The sequence below is a fragment of the Solanum pennellii genome, chromosome 12 (genome assembly GCF_001406875.1).
Source record: "Solanum pennellii chromosome 12, SPENNV200".
In the NCBI taxonomy this organism is placed as follows: Eukaryota; Viridiplantae; Streptophyta; class Magnoliopsida; order Solanales; family Solanaceae; genus Solanum; species Solanum pennellii.
The window spans coordinates 67,107,962-67,114,119 of record NC_028648.1 but is presented as its reverse complement, the minus strand read 5'-3'; the positions used below and the strand labels follow the sequence as shown (position 1 = coordinate 67,114,119).

Genomic DNA, 6,158 nt, shown 5'->3' with positions numbered 1-6,158 from the left:
TCATAGATGTTCTTGTGGTGATGACTTCCAGATTTTGGGGAATAATAGATGTTGAATTTTAGAAGTTATTGAATTGGTTTTTATTAATTAGTTTAAGTCTTCCGCATTACTTTCTGTTGATATTAAATTGAAATGTTATGGTTTACTTTCTGTTGATATTAAATTGAAATGTTATGGTTTAGATTGGTTGGTTGGCTCACATAGGAGGGTAAGTGTGGGTGCCAGTCGCGGCCCGGTTTTGGGTCGTGACATTACCCTTTCTTGACTTTTTGTTTTCTCTGATTTGTGCCTGAAAAAAGGTGCAGCGTGTCTTTTTTCACATTTATAGTACAATTCTTGTACACTAATTTGCATCCTCCTTTTCCTTGTAGGAAAAAATCTCTTTTAAGAAAATATTACAAGTATTGACTTCTTCCTATTATTAGCTTATGTATTTTTGGATGAGACTCCTCTTAAATTAGCTTGTTTTCAATGATTTACTATGCATTCGTTAATACCACGGAAGCATAAGTACACTCATCAACCAGTAATCATCAAAAGGGTCACAACCTGATTTATTAGTGCGAAAATCTCATTCACTGTTCAAAGATTATTTGCACAGTGGAAGCATACAAGGATCATACCACTTACATAAATAATATACACAACATAGTCTATGCTAGAAAACATATAGTCATTCTAGAGCACATAAACTATCTCAAATTTAATTGAAGAATTACATCTTAAAGTGTGAGTAGATACCTTAATATGAATCCACAAGCTAGTCCGCATACTGGTTGACAGTTATGCGTTCTTCTAAAGTGATTCCAAGTTTACTTCCAAACTCTAAATTCTTGGGTTGACAAGTATCGTATATAAACCTATCTACTTTCAAGGGTTACAAGAATCTTTTCTTTTAGATATTTCTTCAAAGTCCAAGAAACAGAGGGAACATCGTGTCTTTAGTTAGAAAAGAAAAAGACTTATACTCTTCCCTTTCCTTATAATAGAAAAAGTCAATAATTTCTCCCTTTTCATACAATAGAAAATGTCTTGTAATTTTCTCTTTCCTTATAATAGAGAATTACATTTTCTTCTTCCTTTCCTTAAAATAGAGAAACGCACATTCTTCTTCCTTTTTTCCTTTAGAATAGATTCTGAACTCAATTTAAATACGAGCATGGTAGGGACCACAGAATAAATAAACCGTACTTCATTATTTATGGATATCCAATTAACCCAATCATTCCAGTATCCCTTTCTGAACATATGTTTTACAATTCTAGATATATGAACATGTCATAGATTAGACTTATATCAAAGCACAATGTTCTATAGTTGTCCAAAGTACTGATTTGAAACAAATCAACAACGAATAAGTGAATAATTAATCTTATCATCTTTATAAGACTCCATTTTTTTCTACTTTTGTATCAATCTATTATATAGTGTTTTGTGTGGACAATTGAAATGCAATTATTCTATCAAATAAGAGCATTATTAGCTCCTCAATAGGTATACATTAACACAATCCGGTTAAAGTGACTTTATCTTTTTTCATGTTGTTATTTTCATTTGTCTTAAAATATTTTGAGCTTATCAAGACAATCAGATTTAAAAAGATCAAAGAAATATATATTAATGTCATGCGTAACCTTCTGAAAAATTTCAGAACACGAAAATTCACCTTTTGATGATTATTTACCGCACAATTAAAAATAAATTAACTCTAAGTTATCACTACCTTTATTTCATTTTTAAGAGGAAAGATCTCTTTGGTTTTTTTCATTTCTAAACATGACTCACATGTTTGTAGTGAGTGTAGTTTTAATGAACTGTCATATCCATTCTTCAACCAACCTCGTAATTCTATCAAGACTAAATGACGTTGAAGATAATATACATATAACTTTCACGCAATTTAAAAGATATTTTCTCTTATGAGACAGTTTAATATAGTATTCAATTCATGATAGAAATGACAATGCGTTACATATAATAAGAGATAAATATTTACGAAACTCAAAAATAGGAGCGCTACAAGAAAAATATGTTGAGGATTCATATCTTATCTGCTTAGAAATTGGGAAAAAAATCTTTCTAACATAATGTACATATGCAATGCATTATTTAAATTAATGTCTTATCACTATAAAGAAATTTTTAAGTATTACTAAGTGGGTATGTAAAGTCTATTCAGAATTTGAAATATAATATATTGAATAGATCATAATATATCAAATAATCCTAAAGAATAACTTTTAGGGCTCATTCTATACAGATATATCAATGTACCTCTAATAATCAATTGATGGGATTGGAGAACTACTCATACAATACAATAATATTCAACTCATACAGACCTAACTCAGATGCAGAGTTTATTTTTAGTTTATGTCAAGTGAAAAATATTCTAGTTAGATTGATCCAATTACATCGTACTCAGTTTAGGAGAGTTAATTCTGATTATCAAAACTATACGATTAATATATATAGTGACTTGTATCAATTTCATTTGATATGAAGGAAGTCCTAAGCCCACAAATGAAACTAATATTCACTACAATTTAATCTTTGAAATAATGGGAGGGACCCCTATAATTCAATATGACCAAAAATTGATATAACGATCAAAAACACATTTCTTATTATATCTATCTTAAGAATCTACAAAATTTCAAATCAATCGACGTCTTTTTTTTTAATTTTCAAAATTATTATCAATTTGGTTGAAAATGTTATTTTGTCAAAATAAAATTTTAATTTTTTTTTATGCAAAAGTTCTTATAACATATCATCATCTATGAAATAGATACACTTATCAAGAACAAAGAACAAAATTCTAAAACTATTTACATTATATAAATATTGTTTTCAAAAAAATAACATGTTTATGTATACATTGAACATTATAGGTTTAAAATAGTCTCTTGGATATCCCAACATATTAAATGATAAATTTTGATGGAAAGTAACTATTCATGCAACATACATATGTGATGTCAAAAATTCACTCAAAAAATTAGAATATACTGAATACCCTTTCAACAAGTTTTACAAGAGCATCAAAAGGAACTCGATTTCAATCCACTTTGCTTTTATTGATCCTTTCCTCGTGTCAAAAGTAAATATTGAATGTAAGAATCCTGAAAAAAATATATCAGCAACCCAGTAGACTGATTAGACACTACCGTACTAGTCCATGACGATCAAATTAATGGTGTCAACCGACCAATTAGAAAATCATATTAAATAAAGCAATAACTAATATTATAAAAGACCAAACATTAGTATTTTTAACAAAAACAGTTGGTTAAAACAAATACTACACTGGAAAGAGTTGAATAGTAAGACATATTTAATCATATTCAAAAAGTATAGAGACGGTTACATAGTTTGAATGAGATGTTTAAATTTTTCCTAATATACCCCTTATACACTAAATGATGACAAGTTATTGGCATACCTAACACCTACCATTGAAGTAGAGATGTTGTTTTCGATAGGTCCTTAGATAAGAAAATCCTTATGCACTACAAATATGTTTTGAAGAGTTTGTTACACGACCATTAGCAAATCGTCTAGCAAATCCTTTTTACAATTTGTTAGATGATATTAAGTTCTTTAAATTACACATTTAGTTTGTATCAATACCATGTTGTTGTTGTTTACTAGTTATGATTCATTCATCCACTAGGATAATAAATTTATAGTTCAGTAAATTTAATGTGTAGTTGTTACCAAATTAACTATCTCATTTGAATTTTATATCTATCTTTCTATATTTAGATAGGATTTAAAAAAAGTACATTCACATGTTGCCCACGAGGAAGTAAATTTGATTGTGATTAACTAGTACCGATTAAGGATTCACACATTCAGCATTTGCTTTTGGGTACTATTTGATTTTTCCGCTGGTTTTGCTAATATATTTTTTCAGGATTCACACTTTCAACATTTTCTTTTGGACACGTGGAAGGGATCAATAGGAGCACAACGGATGGACATATAGTTTTTCTTGGTGCTCTTATTCAACTTTTGCAAAAGGATATTCAGTATCTTGAACTGGAAACTAATTAAAGTTGTGTAAGGCAATGTTGAAATATAAAAAGATCTAAACTTCATAAAGAAAAGACCGAAAATCAAAAATTTTGCCTTTTATTGCTCAAATGTGTGTTTCCAATTAAAGATATTGAATACCCTTTTGCACAAGCTTAACAAGAGCATACAAAGGAACTAGATTTTTATCCACTGTTCTTTAATTGATCCTAGCCTCTTGTCAAAAATTGAATGCTGAATGTAAGAATATTGAAAAAATATATGATCATACAAGTGGACTGATTTGATGCGTTACATCTAGGTGAATTGGGTAATACTCTTAACTAATATAAAGGTCCAATCATATCTTTGAAGTGGAACAAGAAATCTGATTATCTCCTTAGTGGTAGTATTGATACATGTGATGTTGTTTGGAATGTCAAGTTTGGAGAATCGAAGAAGCAATTTGATTTTCATTCAGGTGTTCTTTTACCTTGTTCCATATCAATTATTCTTTATATTTTACCTCATATCTTAGATAGGATAGATTTTGTTTTGTTTGCTTATGTTCTCACTGTTGTTATACAGCCCATGTAGGTCTATTGCTAGATGGTGCTTGGCGAAAAAATGATTCTTTCGCGAAGAGCGTTGCTGATAACATGATATATGCTTGTAAAGTTGGAGAGAGCAAAGCAATCAAAAAATTCTCAGGACATCAAGTGAAGACTAAAGCTTTACATTTTATGCTAGATTCAAACATTGATGTATCCTTTGCGAAGAGTTTTATAAGGTTGTTTACCTTGCCATTGCAGAATGAAATCAATGCTTTCAAGTTGGACCCCTCAAGTTCTTTGCTAGTTGTATGCTCTGATGATACAAAAGCTAAAGGAGTTCTTGTCATGACCTTCTCAATGTTAGGTGCTTGTCACGTTTGAGCTGTGTTGTGGACATACTATTTTTTAAATTTATAAGGTAGAGAGGTGGTGCGATGTGCCACTCTCCCTCGGAGATACATTCAATAGTTTATTTGTTTGTGCAGATATGGAGCATGAAACAAGATGTCTACTTGAATGATTTCAGAGAACATAGAAAAGTTTCTATTTCTTTTCTTTTGTTTGTTGATTTTTTAAATCAAAACAAACATGAGATGCTGAGTAATACGTTTTTGTTAGGAGATACATACCATAAAATAGAGTCCAATTAACACTGGTATGAATAATCTGAATCAACAGTTATTGTTGGCAAGGTATTCAATCTATTTTTACGGTCATATTAAAAACTCTTTCACATGTGGCGGTAACACAAGATTCTCGATTATATATTACTTTCCGTTGATTTTAGTTCTTTGAGCTTATTTGTTTTATATTATTGTGTGTCTATGTGATACTTCATTTGACTATACCATGGAGCTATGGGATGTTGACCGAGGGCGTCTTCTTCACAACATTAATAGTCACATGTAATGGGTGTTAAATCATTATGTCTACTTGGAATGGACAGAGGAAACAATAAGGCACTATTAATAAATTTACACTTATTTAACTGTCAAATGATAGGCTCGAGTAATATATATGGGGTTTGTTTACTAGTTCTCAATTGGACTATCAATATATGTGAATCTTTCTTTTAGATCATAAAATCATTGTTTCATTCTTGTTGAATGTTTTTTTTACTAAACAGGTTCTCTTGCATTTTGAATCTAGGAACTTGTTTACTCTATTTCATTTAGTCCGAACAATGAATTCAAGGCAAGTAGATGATTGGACAAATGAATGAATATATGGTCAATGAAGAAGGCCAAGATTGTAACAACATATAACGCCGGTGGACGAATTTTTGAACAGTGTTGGAAGAAGTAAGGCGGCAAGGTTGCACCTTGATTCCTAAACAAGAAGGTCTGTGTGTTTAATATGCGATTGTAGACGTTGAGGAGTTCTTCAAAAGGAATTGGGAATTGAATTTATTTTAATTTTACTTAATTTCTATGTGCTTATTTGGACATATGGTGTAAGACTTTATTTGGTATCATGCTGTCTTTCATTGTTTTATCAAACATATAGATGTTCTTTTTAGCTTAAAACATAATTAACTTGTCAAAATATTCCAATTAGACCTTCTATTAAGTCATGCTTCAATTGAAC

At 30.1% G+C, this 6,158-nt stretch overlaps 1 pseudogene; it reads left to right on the top strand.

The window, feature by feature from the left end:
- LOC107006497 overlaps positions 1-5,939 on the top strand; it is a 22,544-nt pseudogene extending 16,605 nt beyond the window's left edge.
- The last annotated feature ends 219 nt before the right edge of the window (positions 5,940-6,158 follow it).